The 23,423-nt window shown below is 54.2% G+C and overlaps 1 protein-coding gene across 14 annotated transcripts in view; it reads left to right on the top strand.

The window, feature by feature from the left end:
- The window catches only part of EPB41L1 (erythrocyte membrane protein band 4.1 like 1), a 162,219-nt gene that overhangs the window by 73,381 nt on the left and 65,415 nt on the right, over nucleotides 1-23,423 (top strand). Inside the window, exon 1 of one of the 14 annotated variants that reach the window (XM_066383911.1) lies at nucleotides 12,776-13,054. The exons of the other annotated variants lie outside the window; for them this stretch is intronic. The gene's annotated coding sequence lies outside the window, so the exon portion shown is untranslated. Of the gene's footprint in view, nucleotides 1-12,775; nucleotides 13,055-23,423 lie in introns of those variants that run through there. 14 annotated transcript variants of the gene reach the window in all.

Raw genomic sequence — 23,423 nt, 5'->3', positions numbered from 1 at the left:
ATGTTACGTACTATTTTGTACCTGCGTTTTTTACTCTGCACTACGTTATGAACCTTAGCACATAGAAACCTATAGATCCCTGAGATTATATTTTAGCACCTGCTTAATATGTCAGAGTATGTATGTATCACTATTTTATATAATGTAGCTGCTATTTTTGGACATTCATATTAATTCCATTTTGGTATACAAAACAAGACTCTTGTACACAACATAGAGATATTCTTATAGCTTAATCTTAATGTATACCCATTGTTCCGGCAGGTTAGATTTGTAGAAGAGGAATTTCTGGGTTAAGAGATCTGCACACTTTTAAGGCTTATCATACATTTTTCCAAAGTAGCCTCCGGAAAGATGAAACCGACAGATAGCTGCGTGGACCCTGTCCAAGTCTGCCTGATTTACTGGGAGATGATTGTCGTGATTAAAGCAGACTGTGGGGGCAGAGGGGCTCACTCAGGTGGACTGGGGAGTGGGGAGCGGCAATAACAATCGCTGTAAAGGGACTTTTGCAGAGAGAGGCCCTGGGTGGCTTGGTGGAGGGGCTTAGTCGGCACAGGATGTGCTTGTCTGGGCTGCGCTGGGCTGACCTGTGTGGTCAGGGGAGGCTGGGCTGGGCTATTGGTCTGGGGAGGCTGCACTGGCTCAGGCAGGGCAATCTTGCCCCTGGTGCGATCCTGGGCTCAGCCTGGTGTGACCAGCATGCTCACCAATCTAAGACACTCATTCGTGAGCCGGCACGGCCTCTCTGGCCATGCTGGCAGACGTGTACACTCACGGAGTGGGTAGTGATTCATCAGAGCCGGCGGTGGCAGCGGTGATTCTGACAGGGTGGAAGTGCTCTCACCCATCCTGTCACTCAACGTCTAAAAATAACTCTTGCCTGTTCCGAGTGACCGCACCACCAAGTGTCTGGAGGCACAGCCCTTGCGCTGTGGCTCAGTGAGAGGGCAAGCACGTGGGTATGTGTGCGCGTGTGTGTGTTGGAGGTGATGGGTGGCATCCAAGCCAGGGACTAGGGGTGGGGGAATGAGAGGCGGGCCAGGCTCCTCTTCTTCTCCCCCTGTCAGCTGGGGGTCATCTGTCTACTGGGGAAGTGGCAGAGACAGCTGGTGGGGGCAGGCGTGTCTTTCAGGACTATGGGATCCCTCCCTGGTGAATGGGGAGAGCAGGAAGAAGAGGGAGACTGTAGAAGCTCTCTGACACGGGGCTCAGGCTCGGGGAGGACTGCATAGCATTTAGCTGATCAACAACTGAAGCCTTCAAAAGCCCATTTCAGATCTCGTTAGGGTTCCCTTAAATTAAATACAAATACAGCTGCCTTTTTTTTTTAAGTGATAGAGAGGCAGACAGACAGGAAGAGAGAGAGATGAGAAGCATTAACTCCTAGTTGTGTCACTTTAGTTGTTTATTGATTGCTTCTCACATGTGCCTTAACTGGGTGGCTCCAGCCGAGCCAGTGACCCCTTGCTCAAGCCAGTGACCTTTGGGCTCAAGCCAGAGACCACAGGGTCACATCTATGATCCCATGCTTAAGCTAGTGACCCTGTGCTTAAGCTGGTGAGTCCATGCTCAAGCTGGCCACCTTGGGGTTTTGAACCTGGGTTCTCAGTGTCCCAGGTTGATATACTTGCCACCGCACCACCGCCTGTTCAGGCCAAATACAGCTGACTTCTCGTTATGGATGATTAGACAACATCTAGCCAAAGTTTCTTAACCAAGTGTTCATGGACCCAGGCAGAGGATGATCTATGCATGGTCTTCATGACATCTTTTGCTGCCTGCAATTTTAATGTGTGTGTGTGTGTGTGTGTGTGTGTGTGTTCCCATGGGCATTTTTCTGGGGAGACACTACAGTTTTCATTGTATTTTAAAAAAAAACCCAAAATGTTGCAAATGGGTAAGAACCACATTAGTCCAGCCCCTCACATTATAGGTGAGGAAATTGGACCCAGAGAGGAAAATGTACCCCTGATCTGACTGATCTCACAGTCAAGAGCAAAACCCAGGTTTCTTGACCCCGCTCTCCCCTGAGTGGTTCCCAGAATTGGGATCCAGCGACCTGCAGTCGGCAGGACCCCGGTTACTGTCGGCCGTGCCTCCTCTCGGTGGGCTAGGAAAGGCTGGGGGCCTCCAACGGCAGTGGCAGCTGGAAGCTCACTCTTGGACATCCCACTGCCCGGGTTTTCCTGTAGGGGAGGCTCATGGCTGTCTCCTGACTCGCTCCCCAAAAGGCACGTCAGCTCAACACATTGAATCTGCCTCTGTGTCTTGCTCCTCTTCCCTGGCAGGAAGTGCCCCTGCCCCTTCTGACACTGGGCCCGGAGAAAGGTAAATGGTGCTGTCGGGAAATGGGCTTCGAAAAATTACATGGTGGACAGCCAGGAAGTCACAGCTAATGGTGAGAGACAGATGCTGGTCGGCTGTGTATGGGAGGAATTCAACTTTGTATCCATGTGTGTTGGGGGGGGGGGGTAGATGAAGTGGCTAGCACGTGGGGGTTTAAAATGCCACACACTCTTCTAAGAACTGTTTGTGTCTTAACTAACTCCTTTAATCCTTATAATAACCGCATAGAGTGGTTATAAGGAAACTGAGGCCCAGCAAGATCAAACACAGCTCGTCAACGGCTGAGCCAGGGCGTGAAGGCCGGTCGGCTGACTCCAGCCCCTCTGGAACCAGCGTAAGCGCCTCGCCTCTGTGCTGGCGGGTCTCGAGGTTGAGCGTGCAGCAGAATGCAAGGCGCAGGCTGCTGCTCCGAATCCCCCAGTTTCTGACTCAGCAGGTCCGGGGTGGGGCTTGAGGACAGGCACACTACGGCTCCCGGTGATGCGGCCGCATTTCAGGGACCGCACTTTGAGAACCATTGCCCTCTGCTTTCCTGCTTACTGATAGCAAGAGAGAACAGAGGAAACAGACGTGGTCATTGATCTCTCTTGTTTTATTGCAATGTTCCCCCTGGGTCCAGACCTTGGCCACTCTCCTGTCACCTACTCTTCACTGGGGACAAATTAATCTTCCCAAAGCCCAGCTCTGATCATGTTACGCTTCTGCTGAAAGTCTCCTGGATTCTCTGCCGTGTGTACGAGCGCTGTTCCCTAGAACTGTCTGCGGGGATGGAAATTTCAGCCCCATCCACTCACCACATGTGGCTAGGAATAGTACCTTTTCTCCACTTTAACTAACTTAACTATTCATGTTTATTTTATTGATTTTAGAGAGAGGAAGGCAGAGAGTGAGAGAAACAGAAAACATCAGTCTGCTCCTATATGTGCCCTGACTGGGGATTGAACTGGCCACCTCTTGGCTTTGGGACAATTCTCTAACCAACCAAGCTGCCCGCCCCAGGGCTAATTAATTTAACTTTAAACAGTCATGTGCAGCTAATTGCTAGTCAGCGCAGCAAACCATGGGGTGTACACCAGTCGCCATTCGAGGCTCCCGTACGCCTCTCCATCCTCCAACGTGGCCTCACCGCAGGCTGTAGGCTGTTTGAGGCTTTTCCCAGGTCGGATCGATCCCGCACCTCCCAGCCTTTGTGCTGTGCTGGCTCCCCTGTCTGGACTGTCCTTCTGCCCTGCCTTTGATGCTCAGCCCAAGTGCTACCTCTGCCTTGGAACCTTCTTCGACACCTCCTCCCCTATCATCTCTCTCCTCTGAACTCCCCAAACCCTTCATCCTTTTCTCACAGCAGTTAGTACCTTCATCCTTCTGCTACAGTTGCCTGGTGGCCGTGTTTTATTTCCTCCCCTATACCGGGAGCTTTCGGAGGGGGAGACCGCTTTCCAGGTGTCCGGGTTCCCTAGCACAGGGCCTTCCGGGCGGGCGGGCGGGGCACAGAGGAGCTCCGCGAGTCCCCCAGACCTCTGTCTCCACGGCGCGCTGGGGCAGCGGGGATGGAGAGCATGTCCTTCCTGCCACAGGCTCTCCCGAGAGTGGCCTGATGCATGCCCAGAGAACCGTGGAAGCCAGTGGTTAATTTGGGCAGGAAGATAAAAGCCACGGAGGGACTCCTCGCCTGGTGAGGGGAGTCCGGCCGGAGCCACCCATGCAGAAGGCTGTGTTTACACACAGAGGCGGCTTCTCTGCCTGCCCAGCCTGGCCTGGTGTGGGGGGATGGGGACGTCCCGGGGGTGCTGCCCGGCCGCCTCGTGAAGTTGGGGATCAAGCAGTGATGCCGCCTTGGTCTGGCCGTCTGGTCCGCACAGATGGGTGGACGAGGAGAGGATGGCAGAGGCCGCAGAGCAGTGCAGGCTTCTGGGAACGGCGTTTCGGCGAGGGGGCACCTGGGCTGGGAATGCAAACAGGAAAATGTTTATGTTCTCAGTAGTGGGCAGACAGCAGGTGGAGTTTTGCTCTGGCTTGGGGATTTATGAATTCTTAGAACAGTCTCTGCCGACTTGGAAAGATGAGAGAGAAGAAGTAAACAGCTTTCTGGCTTCAGACTCCTATAAACTTCTAGCATAAATTCATCTCTAGGACAAAACATTTAAAAAAAAGAAAGCTTCCAGCCCTGGCCAGTTGGCTCAGTGGTAGAGCATCAGCCCAGTGTGTGAATGTCCTGGGTTCGTTTTCTAGTCAGGGCACACAGGAGAAGCACCCATCTGCTTCTCCACCCTTCCCTCTTCTCTCTCTCTCTCTCTCTCTCTCTCTCTCTTCCTCTCCTGCAGCCATGGCTCTATTGGTTCGAGAGAGTTGGCCTCGGGTGCTGAGGATGGCTCCCTGGCCTCTGCCTCAGGTGCTAAAATATGGCTCTATTACTAAGCAATAGAACAACAGCCCCAGTTGGGCGGAGCATCACCCCCTATTGGGCATGTAGGGTGGATCCTGGTTGGAGCACATGTGGGAGTCTGTATCTCTGCCTCCCCTCTTCTCACTAAAAATATTTAAAGAAAAAAAAACTTAATTGAAATTATAATACAGATGCAGAAAAGTATACAGATCTTAAATTTACTTCCCCCTACCCTGACAAAAACTAAAACACGACCAAGCATGTCCATAGTAAATTTGTGTTAAAATAACTATATGTAGGATTCATGGTGCGAAACAGGCTTTGCAGTCAGGTGTGCCTGGAATTGAATCCTGCCCCCACCCCCACTGGCAGTGTGAACTTGGACTAGCGACTTAACTGTTCTGAGCTCCAGTTTCCTCCCCTGTAAAATCAAGGTGGAATACATACAATCTCTGTCTTACAGAGCAGTACGAAATTAAAAACTGAAAATGTATGCGAGTTGGTAGGCACAGCACTGGCACGTAGTGGGGTCTCAAACACGCTCCGTGGTGATGATGTTGATGGATGGTGTTGCTGCAGAATCTCTGGCACAGGGACCACAGGCAGACACGCGCAGCGTTGCTCCTGTTGCCTCTCGCTGCTCCCGGCCTCTGTATGAGCCTCTCTAAGGTCTCTTCTGATGGCAAGGAATCTGGGATGTGGTGCTGATGCAAATCTCGGCTGACATCCCCGGCACCTGACGGGAGGATGCGCGGACGTCTGTATGCGGTGGGCACCTGGCCAGATCTTTCCTATTCAGGCCCCAGGAGTATGGCTCCCAGCTCTCCGAGGGGAGGGTTGACTTCCCAGGGGCAGCCAGGGCGTAGTGCAGCTACTGAGTAGAATAGCTCAGATGGAGGAGGAGTCGCAGAACTCAACCTGAGCCGTATCCTGGGAGCCTCGTGAGCTCCTGACTCCGGCTTGACCCCTGGCCTCTGGCTCTGGGAGTGCAGATGTCTCCCAGGGCACACACACTGTGCTCATATTTTGAGTTGGGCACTGAGCTGGGCAGGGCTGGAGGGCAGAGGGCAAGAAGGAGGAGGGGAGAGGCCAGGGCGGTCCTTCCAGCAGGGAGGGGTCGTTGCAAAGAGGAGGGGGTCGGAATGACTTCCTGGAAAATGGCTGGAAGAATGACCCTGGGGAAGGGAAACAGGGTCTCCCAGGCAGAGGAAGGGACATGCTCAAAAGCAAAAAAGGCAGCGCTGTTCCATACCCTTGGGGGCCCAGAGCCACCCGGTTTGACAGAACTCCGCACACAGAGCCCGAGGACGAGGCGGAAGAGTCTGGTAAGACCAGACTGTGAATGGTCTGGAGGAGCAGCCGAGGTGTTTGACTTGCATTGTCGGAGAATGGGGAGCCACTGAAGGTTCTTCCTCTAGGAAAGCAGAGCAGGACCAGCTCCTCAGGAGCTGGTCAGTGGAAACCAACATGTGCCCAGCTTCCAGACCCCCAGTGTTTTTGCCCAAAGATGGCAGCCCAATGTGCAAGCACTGGGGTGGGCTCTAAGAGCCTCTGGAGTGCCCAGACCTGTGCAGGGTATGGGGGGTGGGTGGCTGGCTGTGGGTACAGAAGAGGAGGGGGAGGGGAGGAGGAGGGCGAAGAGATGGAAGGGAGGGGAGGGCAAGGCAAGGTTCCCACCTTAAGAGACAGCAGTCTTGTTGGAGAAGCCAGAGGGCTTCGTGACAGCTGAGCCCCAAATTCAGGAGTGGAGACGAGAAGTGGGGTCCAGCAGGGTCAGGCTGGTTGGAACACGGGTGAAGGAGGCAAGACAGTGAGCTCCCTGGAGGGGAGGAAACCTCAGGAGGCTTCGGAGCAGCTGAGGGCACTGCGTGCTAAGCCCTTTGTGGGTAATGTTTTATGTCCTCCTTCTGGGAGCTCTAAGATTTGGTGCTGATTTCTCCCCATTCCACAGAGGTGGGAACTGAGGCTCAGAGAGGGTCATGCCTTGCCCAAGGTCACACAGCTCCGGTACTATTGAACCTCCCCATCCCTACCTCTCGCTCCCTCCCCAGAGGTAAATGTTGCCCTCAGGATCTTCAACGCCACCAGACTAGATAGGGACACGTGCCCTGTACTGTGTGACCCCCTGTGCAGCTTCGCCGTCATTCTAGGCTACAGCCTGACCTAACGCACGAGTGTGGTTCCCATGGTCTGGGCTGGCAGTTCCCTGGGGACTGCAGTGCTCTCTGGGAGGCTGCCTGGAGGAGACCGCAGGAGAGGAGGTAGGGGCCGCTGGCGGGGAGAGGTCTCTGCCAGGCTGGCGTCACCACCTGTCCGCCCTGCCTGCTCCCGTCAGAGGCAGCTGCTTGCAGTGCCTCCCAGAGAATGTCCAGGATTAGTGAGAACAGCCTGGCCTGGCAGAACTCCCCAGGCCCGCGGGTCACGCTGCTCTGGAAAGTTTGGCTCCGGTAGCTTCCTCCGGAGGCTGGCCCAGCTCTCAGCTTCCTTGGGCCGCCGCTCAGCCCACCCAGGCCCTGCAACGCTCTGGGGCCAAAACCAGATGCCCTGTGGCCCTGTTGCCCTCGAATGCCCTCCTTGCATGATCTTGCCTTTTTCCCAGCTCAGTGGAGGCGTCCCTTCCTCCAGGAAGCCTTTTCTGAGCCCTAGGGCTGGGTTAGGACCTCAGAATGTCTGTCTATATGTGTGCTGACCAAAAAAATAGAATATGTGTGAGCCAGTTACATAATTTAAAATTTTCTAGTAGTCACCAAAAAAAAAAGCAAAAAGAAACAGATAAAATTATTCTAATAATTTACTTAATCCAATACATCCGAAATATTATTTCAATATGAAAATTATTAATGAGCTGTATTACATTTCTTTCATCACCTATTCAAAATCTAGTGTGAATTTGGCACTGACAGCGCATCTCAGTTTGCGGGTGCCACATTCTAAGTGTTGCGTCACCGCTTGTGGCTGGTGGCCGCCGGCTGCCGTCATGGTCAGCTCCGTTCTAGAGTCGGGGACAAGCATCAAGGTCGGAAGCTCAGGGTTTGGCATCAGGTAGGCAGGGCCCTGCCATCTGTTAGCTGGGTGAACTCTGGGAAGCCGTTAAGCCTTCTGAGCCTCTGTCGTTCCAGCTGCAAAAGGAGTTAATAATTTTGATGCTGGAGAACCGCTGTAAGGATGAAACCGATGACTGTGTGTTGGCGTCAGAGTAAGAGCTCAGGGCATGATGGTGATTCTTCCAGTTGCCTCCCGTGTGCTGGTTATAGGCCTTGCTTCCCCACTGGACTGAGTCTGAATTCGAAGGTGGAGGCCACCCAATTTCTCTCTCCTTCCTCAGTGCCAGTGCAGCGTGAACGTCACTACTTGCTGAGTGAGAGATTAAATCCTTGGACTGGGCGTGCTCGCCACCCACCTTGCCTACCCAGGAATCAGGGGGCCCCGATCACTGGGAGTCAGAGACCACTCACTGAGTTCCTGGGCTGACCTTGAGAGAGACCACGGACTACATGGGGTGACCTTGGCAAGTCTCTGCTCTGTTCAGGGCCTTGGCTTTCTCACTGAGAAGCTACAGGGGGGTGGGAGGGGCATTGCCTGAAATGTTCGGTTTAGTCTCGGTCCCACCGGTGGCCTTGGGGGCCTATGGCGCATGCTGTGTGCTTTGCCTGCCCAGCTGATGGAGTGAATTATTTCCAACCTTTTTCTGGCTTTCCTGTGTCCTGCGCTTTTGCACCATAAAGGATTTCTCCTTGTAGGCAGACCAGAGAGGGAATGAGGGGTCCTGTCCCTCCCTTTTTGCCAGCCTTTGCTGACCTCCCATCCCAGCAACCCCGTAACAGAAGTAGGGCAGAGGGAATTTCTCCCGTATTATAGGGGAGAAAACTGAGGCTCAGAGAGGTCAGATCGTTTGCCCGAGGAACAAGGAACGAAATGGTGGAGCCAGGGCTGGAAGGAATTCAGGACTAAGGGAACTGGAGAGACCCTCTTCATTGGGGGGAGGGGCCCCTCTTCCTCCACTGGGGGAAGGAGCCCCTCTTCCTCCTCGCATTTGTCTGTGGTGGCTTTCATGAGTTAGAGCCCTATGTTGTGTGCCGTTCTTATGTCTCAGTTTCCCTGCCTGGGAAATAAAGGCAGCCAAGTAACTGGGTTAAAATCGCTAGATTGTCACTGATGTCTGTCAGGGTCACATGTATTTCAGAGAGTGCCTCCAGACCACCCCTCCCTCCCCAACCAGATTCCTCTAGAAAAAGTTATTGTAGGGTAAAGAGGAAGGTGTTGGCTCCATCGAGCCTGTGACCTTGGACAAGTCACTTACCACTCTGGGCTTCAGCCTGCCTATCTATAAAATGGGGGTTGATCACATCTCATAAGATGTGAAGATTGCCATGAAAGCAGTGGTGGGATGCAGCTGGTTCGCACTGGTTTGGCAGAACCGATACCTAGTTTTTTGTTGAGTTCAGCAAACCGGTTGTTAAAATGGTACTTGTAATTAGGGTCCTCTCTAAGGTGGGCGCCTGGGCAGCCGCCTAATGTGGAAATCACAAATTTACATTCCTTACTCTTTTTTTTTTCTGAAGTGAGAAGCGAGGAGGCAGACAGACTCCTGCATACACCCCAACTGGGATCCATTCGGTATGCCCACCAGGGGGCAATGCTTCGTTGCCACCGGAGCCATTCTAGCAACTGAACTGGAGGCCATGGAGCCATGCTCAGTTCCCAGGCCAACTTTGTTCCTTCCAATGGAGCCTTGGCTGCGGGAGGGGAAGAGAGAGACAGAGAGGAAGGTAGACAGGAAGGAGAGAGGAGAAAGGTGGAGAAGCAGATGGGCGCCTCTCCTGTGTGCCCTGGCCGGGAATCAAACCCGGGACTTCCACACTCCGGGCCGGCCGATGCTCTACCGCTGAGCCAGCCAGCCAGGGCCTATCCCTTACTCTTTTTTAACGTTCAATCTGCTCAGCAGCGTATTCTAAGCGTTTGTAGTAATGTTCATTCTATCCATAGGTGAAAAAAATTGCAAGTGAGGACGCCAATCAAGAAGCAATATGGAAATATCTTAAATAACAGTTCCATTGTTTTTTTGTCAGGCATTATTTAATATTTTTCATTAATATATTTTTTTCTTTTTTTTCTTTTTACAGAGACAGAGAGAGAGAGAGAGTTAGAGAGAGGGATAGACAGGGACAGACAGACAGGAACGGAGAGATGAGACGCATCAATCATTAGTTTTTTGTTGCGCGTTGCAACATCTTAGTTGTTCATTGATTGCTTTCTCACGTGTGCCTTGACCGCGGGCCTTCAGCAGACCTAGCAACCCCTTGCTTGAGCCAGCGACCTTGGGCTCAAGCTGGTGAGCTTTTTGCTCAAAGCAGATGAGCCCGCGCTCAAGCTGGCGACCTCGGGGTCTCGAACTTGGGTCCTCCGCATCCCAGCCCAACGCCCTACCCCACTGTGCCACTGCCCAGTTAGGCTTTTTCATTAATATTTTAAAATTCTTATAACGTAGCCTATTTTTGTGTACCTCTTTTATTTTCTTACGTAAGTGTTAAATGCATGAAATAATAAACAACCTATCTTTCGGTATATATATTTTTTTATTCTTAAAAATGGTCATTAGGGTAGAGAACCAGTTGTAAAATTATTTGAATCCCACCACTGCCTGAAAGTACTTTACAAACTGGAAAGTGCTAAGGGAAATGTTAGTCAATAACAATAATAATATATATATTGAAATAGGAATAATGATAACAGAAGCAGCCCGAGTTTTCTGTGTGGTCCTGCTGACCTGAAGTAAAACGGGCCTTTTGGGTTTAAACCCAGAACGATGCCTGGGAACGTCCTGCCTCTTGGTCTTTGGAATGCAGCCTGGATCCGTCTGGGAAAGTGAGAGGCTCCATCCAGCTGAGGAGGGTGGGAATGGGAAAGTGGCCCTGCCCCAGGGGAGGTGGGGGTGTCCCTGCTCCAGGGAAGCCAGGGAGGGGAGGAGGGCCCAGGGAAGGAGAGTTGAAGTAGGAGGAAAAGAGGGCTCAGGCCACGCAGCTCTGTCCTGCCCCCAGGAGCCCAGAGTCGGGAAGGCCGCAAGCAGAGGAAGCCGAGAGCCCATTCGGAATAAAAATTCTTGAAGGCAGGCAGTCAGGAATCTCTCAGCAGACGTGCATGGGAAACAGTAAGTTCATCTGGTGTAGTGCCTGAGTTTTCTGAGCCGTTCGCTCATTCATATGAATAAATGTCGAGTGAAGGGAACTCAGAGGACGCCCCCAATGGCAAAGTGACTTGCCCAAGGCCACACCTCTGAGGGCTTGGGGGGTCCCTGGGAAGAACGGAATTTGGGAAGCTGGGAAATGAAAACTCTGAAGCACAGGAGGACATCTGTGAGGAAGCCTGCCCAGCAGGACTGTGTTCTCTTGTGAAGGGGCCCTGGCTGGTCTGTCCATCTTCCTGTCTCCTGTCCAGAGGGAGGGCTTATTCTCTGGGACTGGAAGGGGTGGCTTCCTTCTTCTCTGCCTGGTCCTGAGCTCGTGGGCAGAGGGGGAGTGAAGGGACCGGAAGCTGTGCCTTGGGAACGTCTGGAGAAGGAGTTCATTGTGTTTGAGTAGGAGAAGAGAAGGTTTGGTTCAGGAGTGGGGAGGAGGGACACAGTGGCTATCTTGGGTCCTTTGAGGGGTGCTGGGGAGAGGGCCTAGCCTCATTTTGCGGAGGCCTTGGTGTGGGTACCAGGATCTAGGGTGGAATGTCACCATGGAGCAGCCACTGTGGGAGGGAGGAGGGAGGGCAGGAGTCACCTGCCCTAGAGTGTGGGAGTAGAGATGGATTCTGGTGAGGCTGACCCTGGGGGCATTGCAGCACCGTGGCTACGGGGCGAGGGGCACAGATGGCTTAGCTCATATCTTCCCAGCTTTGGGCATCTGCGTTTCCAGGTGGGGGTTTCTGTGGAGCCTACAACTATGACTGGCACGTAGCAGGTACTCAGGAATTATTTGAAGAACTGAAAGCAAAAATGTGTATGCCAGGGGTTGTGGATGGTTAGGGAGAAGTGGTCATGCGGGCTGCACGTGCAGACCCACGGGCAGAAAGTTTTGGAGATCATGCTGTGGGTTAGCCTGATCTTCACCAGGCCTTCCTATAGAGAACCAGGACCTCTAGAGATGGGTGCGTCCAACCCTGCCTCTCATTGTTGATGAACTGAGGAGAGCCAGGTGCCCACAGGTCCCGGTGGAGCCAATGGCCCAGCTGGACTGGAACTCAGGCCCTGTTTCTCCCAGGGTCCTCTTCTCTGTTGTTTGAGGTTCTAGCCTGTTGAGTGACGAAGGTGGAGGTGCAGTGGTTGGCACCAGCTTTTTAAGTTAGTGCTGCTGGAGGGGAGGAACAGGGCTTCACTTGGTTTTGAAGCAGGACTTCAGTGCCCCAGGCCCCTTGGCCCCTACCACCACCTTCCTGGAGCCGGGGCACACACCCAGCTCCCCACTGTCATACTTATCTGCTCATACACAGCTGGACGCCACCCAGTCCCACTGTCACACTTATGGTCATAGTCACCAAAGCACGTAGGGACAAATGTCCGCACACACAGGGACACACAGGAGCCCAGGAGGAGACATCTGCACATACCTCCTCCCTGTTCGGGGTGGAGGCCTGCGTCCCGGGGAGACTGACTGCCCTGCTGTGCTCTCTAGGAGGCCAGGGTATCAGACCAGGTGGGCTGGGAGGCCAGCTGAGACTGAGTCACCCTCTGAGTCAGGAATCCTCCCCTCCTCCCTCTCCCCTCGCCCTTCCTCTCTCCCTGCTGAGTCCCCAAGAGGGGCCGGCCCAGCCAGGATGGCCGAGGCTGGCCTGGGCCGGGGTGGGAGCAGCAGAGACCCAAGAGCTGGCTTCCGATGCCAGGTCCCGCAGTGGCCCGGAACTGCCGCTGTGGCAGCCCCGGGAGGAGGTGGCCTGGGAGCCTGAACGATCGAGAGTGGGAGAGCGGGAGGGAGAGGGAGGCAGGCAGCGGGGAGGCGGAGGCAGGGGCAGGGCCGCCCGCCCCGCGGAGGGAGCAGGCAGGCGTGCGCCGCGGCTCCCGGGCTGGGCGCGGAGGCCGGGCGGGGGCGGGGGCTGGCCGCGCGTCGGGCGCCAGGCCCGGGGCTGTGGGCACAGCGCCCAGCCCCCGGCGCACGCCGAGCCGCCGTCGCCGCTGCTGCAGTCGGCATCCATCAGCGGGCGGGGGTGTCGCGGAACAGGCTGCTCCGCAGAGGCCGCCGCGGCCCCGGCTCCGCGCGCCCGCCGGCTCGAGGCCTGCCTCCCGCAGAAGCCGAGGGGGCGCCCCGTACCCAGCCTGCCCGAGATGGGGACCCCCGGGCGCAGGTAGGCACGTGGGGGCGGTGAGGCGGGGAGGGGGCGGCTCTGCACTTGTAGGCCCCGTCTCCAGCCGTGGGTGGGGGACTGGGACAGACCGGGAGGAAGTGAGTTTTCAGGCTCTTGGCCCCCTGGCCTGTGTGGGAGTGGTCCTTGCCCCGTTGCTCTCGATCTCCCGCCCTGCAGCCTCCCCGGGGCCCGGAGAGAGGCGCGGAGGCCGTGGGCTGCTGCTTGCTGTAGCGAGGACAGGCTGCCGGCTGCCCTGGCTGGGCCACTCCGTTCTTGAAGACCACTTCTGCTGCCTCCGTGGAGGTCGAGGGCTCTCGGGGGCCCTCCAGCTGGGCTTCAGATGCAGCAGGACAGTCTCTTGGCTTGGCTGGAGGCTGGGATGCTGGCGAGCTGCTGCCCTTGCCCTCACTCCCTGCGTGCAGACATTTCCCCACTCCGGGCTCACTTCTGCCCCCCCCCCAAAGCTGGGGGATGGGCCTGATGAGCCCCTAGACCTCTGTGGTTCTGGCTTGGCACTGTTTGGGCAGCTGTTGTACCCACTGATTAGAGGGAGAGGACTTGTGGGTCCCAGTTGTGTCCGGCACCTTCACACTTGGGGATGTCCAAGGGTTCAAGAGGCTAGGGTCTTGGGGATTGGTGGGGGGCAGTGACTACATTCATTAGGGTACTTACTGGGTGCTGAGGCCACTGTCCTGCAGAGCTATGGCCCAGGGTGGACCTTGAGGGTCTGGACAAGGAATAGGAAGGAGTTCTGGGTGCTGGTCTCCCTCCGCTGCTGGCCATGGTCCTTGCTTTTCCCCGGGAGCTCTGAGGACACATTGGTGGGGGAGAGTCACTACCACGTGTCCTGCCTTGACTTCTGGATCCTCAGGCACCTGCTCTGCACCCAGAGGTGGGAGGGAGTACCAGAGGGCAGGATTTAGGACCTCTCTGGGTCCAGCGGCTCCACCTCCCGGCCCCCACCTCCATCCAGTCTTAGCAGTCTTCCAGAAGCAGCAGCAGCAGCAGCAGCAGCTGGGCCAGGTTGAAAGCCAGGGACTGTGACGGTGCCCTCGGAAGCTCCTGGAAGACCCAGTGCTGCCTGTCTTGGGCTAGGGTGTGGGGAATAGAGGCGGCTGTGTGCCCGCCTGTCCATCCATTCCTCCAGATGGAGCCTGCGGCAGAGGCAGCCTGTGCCAGCCTCCTCTCTGAGCCACCGTGGCCCAGGGAGGCACTGCCAGCTCCATACAAGGATGGGGCTGGCTTCTGCTGGCCAGCCGAGGCCATCCTGTCCAGAGACACCATGTACAATATTTGTAGAGTGTGGAGTGTGATCCCTTGAGGGGCGCCTGAAGGGGGTCCTGCCGGAGATCAGTTGCCAGGGGCGTTGTTCCTCTTCAAAGCCTTCCTGGGCCACAGGACAGGCAGCTCCCTGGGTCCAGCTCTGTGAGCTTCCTGGAAGGTTGCTTTCACAGAACTCACGTGAGAACGATGTTTGGTCCTGTGGTTCCCACTAGATAAATGTTGAAAGGTTTGAGAGAGGCCTAGAGGGGAAGAGTGACTTGTCCAAGGTCATATAGCAACTGAGTGGGAGAGCCAACACGAATGTGTCAGGTCTTCTGTCTCTTGGTTTGGGGTTCTTTGCAGCCCAAGTGCCTGCTTCCCTGTTGTTGTGGCTGTCCCATATTCAGAACTCGGACATGGCCCAGAGCTACGCCTTAGGACGGGCCTTGCCTTGACCCCCCTCACCCCTACCCACCCTTCCCCCCAAATATGAGGAAGAGGCCAGGCTGCCTCTCAGATAACGGGCCAGGGCTCAGGCAATGGGTAGCTGGGAGCACTGGACCCTCTCGGGAGTGTACGGGGCCGAGAGGGTGCTGGGTGCCCAGGGATGCTCCGGGCCTGAGCCTGCAGGAGCCGTGGAGAGAGTCCCGGGTGAGAAGTGCCTCTGTGTCCGCTTCAGCAGGGGCATCACTGTGGGCCTCTCTGGGCTGGTGTGTCCCCCTTATGAAAAGCGGATGATGCTCTCTATGTGGAGTATGGATTATAAATCAGAGCGGGCGTACGTTGCGCACTCACTGTAGACCCTCCGGCGCCGCGCGTGCTTTGCGATATCTCGCAGCAGCCCTGCCAGGTAGATGCCATTATTACCCACCTTTACAGGTGGGAGACTGAGGCGCAGAGAGATCGTGGCAACTTGCCTGAGGTTACACGGCTGGAAAGGGTGGGGCTGTGCGAGTCCCGAGCCGCCTCTTTCCACCGTGACATTATATCTGGGCAGTGTCCGGGAGGACGTGCTGGGGTCCAGCGGAGCCGGACGACCGATTCACCAGGGTTGTCCAGGTGGAGCGGCCTGTGTGTCGGGTCTGTGAGGCAGGGCTGGTTCTGTGGCCTGAGCGCCCCTGTGTTCCTGAGGGGTAAGGTCAGAGGGGGACTGGCTGGGACGCCTGAGAGAGGGGTCAGCCTTGACCTTTTGCTTCCTGGCCAAGTTCTCCTAGAAGTGGGGGTGCTCTGGACTCCCTGATGCCACTGGCCATCAGGGAAGACTGGCTGGCCCTGACCCACACACACCCCCTGCCTTGGCTGGCCCTGACCCACACACACCCCCTGCCCTGACCCGTGCCCCCTGCCTTGGCTGCCCTGACCCGCGCCCCCTGTCATATTTGGTTGAATGGAACACAGAAAGGTGGACATGCAGGGGAGCAGCCAGGACTGTGTCGCGGAGCCAGGTAGGGAGGGGACCTGAGCCTGTGCGATGGCGTGGGAGCCGTGCAGGCTGGCACTGCTTTCTTTGTGGGTGGGAGGCTGATGAATACGACTAGTAGCAGCTGGCATTTATTGAGCACTTAGTACACGCCAGGCTCTGTCTTAACGGCTTACCTGTGTGGTTTATACAAGCTTCACAGAACCCTGTGTAATAGGAATTGTTCTTCTGTACATTTTACAGATTGAGGGAACTGAGGCTCGGCCAGGGGAACACTGTTGCTCAAGGTCACACGGTTTGGTCCCCAGGAAGCCGGGATTCAAATCGAGGCAGTGTGGGTCAGAGCCATGCTCCTTCGCGAAGGGGCTTCTGGTCTAGCCGGGAGGCACAGACATGACACGGGAAAGGGAAGGGGTGAGCTACGGCATGTGCCAGGCAGGGCTTCCTACTTTCATGATCAGAGAAGGCTTCTGGGCACCAAAGACTAAGTTGAATTGTGATAGTTTTTGGGGGGAAGGCATCTACTCCCCCAAGTCAGAGGGGAAGGAAACTGGGATGCCTTTGAAGAAGAGCAGATGTCTGATGTGTGGAGCAGATGGTACAGGGGGCTGGGGGTGCTGGGAGGTGACTCAGAAAGTCAGCTTGTGTTTGGGTCTTTTGGCAAAGCTCCGAAATCCACCAGATCTAGGCTCTAGTCACAGCTCCGCTGTGTACTCGCTGCGTGGCCTTGGGCACGTCCCTTAGCTGCTCTGAGCCTCAGTTTTCTTATCTTTAAAATGTGGCTGAACACTCCTATCTCATAAAGCCCATGCTTAATTGTTATGTAGAGCAGTGGTTTTCAACTCTTTTTTTTTTTACACTTGGGGACCGGTGAAAATAGGAGAATTATTTCGGGGACCGCTAAGGCAGAAATCACCCTGAACATAAGTGAGTTCGACTAAGACCACTGGGCCTGTGATCTTCATACAACATCAGAGTGGTTAACTCTTTTGTGGACCGGCAGGAAATTTCTGGTGGACCGTTTCGCAGACCGGCAGTTTAAAAACACCGATGGAGGGAACCTAGCGCCGTCCTGGCACACCCCAGAGACTCGGGAACACTACTTCTCCCCGCCCTCCATCTCTCTTAAAGGCCAGGCTAAGGTGTTTCTATTTGACAGGAGCCTGGAGGCTTTGGGAACCTCTGGAGGTGTTTGATCTGCGCAGAGCACGCGCTGGGGCGTGACAGAAGTGGGTTTGTGAAGGTCCCTTTGGTAACTGTAAGAACCACAAGGAGGGGTGCGGACTGCGGCCTTGCAGGAAAGAGCCGGCCCTGTGGCCTTGAAGGGCTGGGCCAGGAGGAAGTTTGAAACCACAGTAAGATGTCTGTCCCCTTGGGTGGTGAGTGGCTCAGAGATGCTTGGGGGGGGGGTTAGCAGCTTGGGGTGGGGGGAGACCACCAGGGTCACGGCTTCAGTTTGATGCCTCGTGAGTTTAAGACAAAGGACTTGTCTTCCTTTAGTCATGCTAAGGTTTTGCAGCATTTTCTTTGTGTATCTTCCTTTTTTCCCCTGCTCTTCTGAATAAATGTCTTTGGATGAATCCCTATCAGAGCTTCCTCCATAATAGCAGCAAATTGGGACTAAGTGCCTGACAATAGGAAGATGATTGAGAACGTTTTGGAACATCCAGTGGATAAAATAATATGCAGCCGGGAATAGCCACAGACGTACTTATCTTGCAGCGTACGGACCTGTGCACGTGGGAGGCCCCTCAGCATCTTGTATCCATTTCACCTCATACGTCCCTTTGACAGAGGTGGGACGGGCGTCAGGTCCTTCCCAATATGGAGAGAGTCAAGCTAGGCTTTAACCTCTGTGAGGGCGTGGTCTGTGTCTTACTCATTGCTGTATCCTCAGCGTGCAGCTCAGTGATTTGCAGATGCCTGTTTGGTCAAAGAATTATTTGTGTGAATAAAGCAGAGAGGAAGTGACTTGTCCAAGGTCTTGGAGATGGTAAGACTAGGTCTCCTCATCACTACTTGCCACATTCTTCTCACTCACCAGTCAGTATCCAGGAGAGGAGTGGGTGGAGAGGGTCCCAGCCAGGACTTGGGATGCACAGAGACCCAGGCTCAAGTCTAGTTTCCGTCCTTCCTAATGGTGCGGTGTTGGCAAACCCATTCATCCTTTTTATTTTATTTTATTATTTATTTATTTATTTATTGACTTTAATGAGAGAGGCAGGGAGAGAGAGAGACAGGAACATTGATCTGTTCCTGCATGTGCCCTGATAGAACCAGCAACCTCTGTACTTTGGGACAGTGCTCTAACCAACTGAGCTATCCCGCAGGGCCCATTCATCCTTTTAAGCCTCGGTCTCCCCATCTGTCATGGGGAGGGTCCTAGAACTTCCTTGTAGAATTGTCATCAAGACTAAGTGACCCGAGACATGTAACACGGTTAACATGGTAAGTAGCACATGGCCCAATACCCATGAATGTTAGCTGTGATCAGAGAATAATCTGGAAATATTTCTGATAAAAACAATGTTAAACAAACAAACAAACAACCCTACCATGATGAGCACTCAGATTAAAGTGGTGTACAATTAGGTAGGACCGTAGATAGAGATTGCACTCACAGGCAGGAATGGAGTTGGAGCAGGTTCTGTGGGATGTAAATAAGACTGGCCCAAATAAATCTTTTAAAAAAATATTATTTTTACTTTTTCTTAGTTTTTTTTTTTTCTGTATTTTTCTGAAGCCAGAAACGGGGAGAGACAGTCAGACAGACTCCCGCATGCGCCCAACTGGGATCCACCCGGCACGCCCACCAGGGGGGCGACGCTCTGCCCACCAGGGGGCGATGCTCTGCCCTCCGGGGCGTCGCTCTGTTGCAACCAGAGCCACTCTAGCGCCTGGGGCAGAGGCCAAGGAGCCATCCCCAGCGTCCGGGCCATCTTTGCTCCAATGGAGCCTCGGCTGTGGGAGGGGAAGAGAGAGACAGAGAGGAAGGAGAGGGGGAGGGGTGGAGAAGCAGATGGGCGCTTCTTCTGTGTGCCCTGGCCGGGAATCGAACCCGGGACTTCTGCACGCCAGGCCGACGCTCTACCACTGAGCCAACCGGCCAGGGCCCTTTTTCTTAGTTTTAATTACAGAAGAAATATGTGAAAGGTCCTAATAATTCAGATGTGTCTTCTCTCCTTGGTTCCCCAGCCAAAATCCTTCTCTCTGGAAGCAGCTAGTTACGGGGCATGTGCCCTTGCAGGGTACTTTCTCTGCCCACGTAAGCACACCCACCAGGATGGGGCCATTTATTGCATTATTGTTTTACAACTTGCGCTTTTTCATTTAACAGTGTATCAACATCTTTCCATGTCAGTGTAGATAAAAATCCATCTCAAAATGTTCACAATAGGTATGTAATACTTTTGTGATTAATGTAATGAATCAATCTTCATTAATTTGGACATTTAAAGTTGCTTCCAATTTGACTCTGTGCTGAAGAAAGCTGACAATGGCCTGACCAGGCGGTGGCAACAGTAGATAGAGCGTCGACCTAGAACACTGAGGTCCCAGGTTCGAAACCCTAAGGTCTCCTGGCTTGAGTGCGGGCACATCTGGGTTGAGCACAGGCTCATCAGCTTGCGCTCAGGGTCACTGGTTTGAGAGTGGGATCACAGACATGACCCCATGGTCACTGGCTTGAATCCAAGATTGCTGGCTTGAGCAAGGGGTCAGTGGCTCAGCTGGCGCCCCCCAGTCAAGGCACGTATAAGAAGCAATCAATGAACAACTAAAGTGCCGCAACTATGAGTTGACGCTTCTCATCTCTCTCCTTTCTTGCCTCTTTCTCTCTTGCTAAAAATAAAATATTAAAAAAAATAAAATTAAAAGAAATAAAAGAGGCCCTGGCCAGTTGGCTCAGTGGTAGAGTGTTGGCCTGGTGTGTGGATGTCCCGGGTTTGATTCCTGGCCAGGGCACACAGGAGAAGTGCCCATCTGTGTCTCCACCCCTCCCCCTCTCCTTCCTCTCTCTCTTTTCTCCTCCCATAGCCAAGGCTCCATTGAAGCAAAGTTGGCCCTGGGCGCTGAGGATGACTCCATGGCCTCTGCCTCAGGCATTAGAATGGCTCCAGTGGGCAGAGCATTGCCCCCTAGTGGGGATGCCAGGTGGATCCCAGTCGGGCACATACAGGAGTCTCTCTGCCTCTCTGCTTCTCACTTCAGAAAAATAAAAAAATTAAAAAAAATAAAAAATAAAGAAAGCTGACAATGAACTCTTCCAGTGTTTAAACAATTAAAGAAAATCAAGTGAGAGGAAGAATCAGAAACTCCGAGACCGTGAGAGGTGCCCGGGAGGGCCTGCTGCTCTGTCTTCTCCTTTCCCCTCCTCTCCTCCCTGCCCAGCAGAGCCTGAGGCGGCAAGGACACGGAGGGCTGGCCCGTGGGAGGGGCCCTGTCTGTCTCCCTCTTCCGCTCACCCAGTGTGGAGCTCACCTATGAAGTTTCCATAGTCTCTTTGGACGCCGTGAGTGGCTGCCTGAGCCCTGCGCCTGCCTTTGCCCTGGGTGTCCTTGGGCGGGTTTTTTACCATCTCTGGACCTCAGTTTGTCTGTCTGTCTGGTCGAGAATCCGTACTGATGGGAGCCATCGCTGCCACGTATCGAGTATCAGCTGTGCCAAACACGATCAGCTCCTTGTGCATTTAACCATCGCTCATTTAATCATCACTACCTGCCTTTGAGGCGTTAAGGGTATTATTCTCACCTGACACACTGAAACTGGCTCTCAGAGAGGTTTAGAAACTCGGCCCAAGGTCCCCAAGCCAGTGGAGCCGGGATTCAAACTGGACCAAAGCCTGTGTTCCTAACTGCTGTGTTAGGGTTCCTCTCACTAACCGCTGGTCAGTGAGGTCCGTGTGAAAAGATTATAAAAGAATCCTTTAAATCGTCAGCTGCCTTGCATGTGGGAGGGGTTGATATTGCTGTTCATTATTTCTACATCCAGAGCAACGGTAGCTTTGGTTACGTGGTTGACAGCAAGCTGGAGGTTGTGGGATGTAGCAGGATTGAGGGGGAAGGGCACGGGACCATGAGCCAGCAGACCTGGGTCCTAGCCCGGGCTCCACCCGATCTGGCTAGCTCTGTGACCTTGGGGAATAAGCCCACCTAGCCTGTTTGGCCCACGTGCAGCTCCAGTGAGACCAAGCCTGGAGGAGAGCCAGCTCATAGCCCGGCTCTCGGAGGATACCCGGTTACAGGGCGGTCTCTGTCTGCCTCTGCAGTCACCGCTGTGGTCCAAGCGGGAGGCACTCCTCCTTTCTGATGCTGTTACTCTGCAGTCCTGGGCCTGTCACGTGGTCCCTGGTCCTCCACTGCACGACGGTTTGTGGCTCCGTGGTGGCACGTGAAACCTTTGGGCGAGAAGCCAGTGCTAACGGGTGGCAGCCTCTTCACATTGCTTGGGTTTTTTTAATGCGGTGCCCATGGGTACCACAAGCCTCTGACAAATTGCCATCTCCCCTTGCCGCGTGGCACCCGAGCAGCAGTCAGAACCGCTGTGGCTCAGCTCCCATGTCAGCCCCTCTGCGTCCGTCAGGAGCTCTGGGGCCGGGCTGGGGCCTGGCAGGGGCCTGGCGGGGAGGGCGCCCGAGCCCCAGAGGCGGCTCTCTCCCCTCACCCTCCTGCCTCACTCCAGGCTGCCTTTTCATTCACATCCACACGGAGATCTTCACTCCAGGAAGTGAATGTTCCGTGCTGGGGAAATCCCAGTGGAAGTAACATCATCTCCAGAGGGAAAGACGAGGTCTTAATAGTCTCTCTCTCTCGCTCTCTCTCTTGCTCTCTCTCTGGTTTTTCTATTCTTTTCTAACTCTAAAAGTTATACATATTCATGGTAGAGACATTGTAAAACACAGAGAGAACCCCCTACGAAGTCAGTAATTCCTTCTCCAAGGGAATGCTATTGTTAACATTTCAGCCTTTAGACTTAAAACTGAAGATGAGAGTACCTGATACTTCCTGAGCACTAAGGGTGGGTTCTGGCATGTGCAGCGTGCCTTACCGGCATGATCTGATTCCGTGTTCACAGTAAAACCTGGGCCCTGGCCGGTTGGCTCAGCGGTAGAGCGTCGGCCTGGCGTGCGGGGGACCCGGGTTTGATTCCCGGCCAGGGCACATAGGAGAAGCGCCCGTTTGCTTCTCCACCCCCCCCCCTCTCCTTCCTCTCTGTCTCTCTCTTCCCCTCCCGCAGCCAAGGCTCCATTGGAGCAAAGATGGCCCAGGCGCTGGGGATGGCTCCTTAGCCTCTGCCCCAGGCGCTAGAGTGGCTCTGGTCGTGGCAGAGCGACGCCCCGGAGGGGCAGAGCATCGCCCCCTGGTGGGCAGAGCATCACCCCTGGTGGGCGTGCCGGGTGGATCCTGGTCGGGCGCATGCGGGAGTCTGTCTGACTGTCTCTCCCCGTTTCCAGCTTCAGAAAAATACAAAAACAAACAAACAAACAAACAAACAAAAAAACCCTGGGAGGCAGGCAAGATTGTCCTGAGGATCTTACGGGGAAGATACAGTCCCAGAGAGAGAGTAAGAGACTTGATCAAGGTCTCGTTGTTTCCCATTTTATCCTTAATCCTTAACCGCTCAATTATTTACTGCTCTTTCCTGAATTTCTCTTTCCCTTCTTCTCTAATTCCTGTTATATTTAGTGTCGGGAGGTGTGCCTGTCAGGTTTCAGAAGAAAATGGAATTCCATTTTGGTATACGGATCAGATGCTTCAACTAAGTTAATTGTTAATGAAGGTATGGGCGAGGTTAAGGGAACCCACAAGGGGTGCCTACAAACTAACAGTGACAGAGACAATTACAGTGACATGCTGGTACCTCCCTTTGGCCTGAATGAGCAGAGGGAGGGGATGGCGTTCCCAGAATTCAGAGATGTCTGGGGCTGGTCAAGGAGCTGTCACAGAGGGGCTCAGCCACCACCAGATCCACAGGGAGGGGAATTGGGAAGATACACCCCGACCTCTCCGACCTCCTGCCAGCACCTCTTATTGGCCAAACCCAGCCAGAAGTCAGCAGACAAGAGAGCTCAAGGGATGATTCAAGAGGTCAGCCTCCTGCTTCTTGGAGTGAGGCATGGATCCGGGGCTGAAAGTGGAGACTTAGCCTAGGAAGCTATCAGGGGACGGGGGAGGTGTGTCCCCTGACTTCCCCCCAAAGGAGAACATTTATCTTGGTAACCATGATTACCGAAACATCAGAAGAGTTGCACTTCCCGTCTCTCATGCTCTTGGTGTTACAGTGTCTCCCGCATCTTGTCCATCTCTCTCTCTCCTTCTGCTCCTTCCTACTCTGAGTTTCTTCCTTGGTTCAGAATTCCCAGGAATGCCTGGGCAAACGTCATCAGTGTCCAAGATTTAGAAGAGACAGCCTTATTGTCTGGTGAGTAATTGTTCACGGCCGGGACACACATGGCGGTCCGTGCCCCAGCGGTGTCCCGCTATGACGCGTCTGCCTGCCAAGTCATGCCTCTGGTGCACACGCTGTAAATCTTTATAACATGCGCCCCCTGGTATTTACGGCGACTTGAGCTTTTGTACGTCAAAGCGCTTTTCTTCTCTGTAATGTCTTTGATCCCTATAGTCCTCTTCTGCAGTGAGCAGACAGGGACGCTCATCCCTCTGTGACAAGAGAGGAAACAAGTTCAGA

Source organism: Saccopteryx leptura, chromosome 5 (genome assembly GCF_036850995.1).
Source record: "Saccopteryx leptura isolate mSacLep1 chromosome 5, mSacLep1_pri_phased_curated, whole genome shotgun sequence".
In the NCBI taxonomy this organism is placed as follows: Eukaryota; Metazoa; Chordata; class Mammalia; order Chiroptera; family Emballonuridae; genus Saccopteryx; species Saccopteryx leptura.
This window is presented reverse-complemented; position numbering and strand designations above follow the sequence as displayed.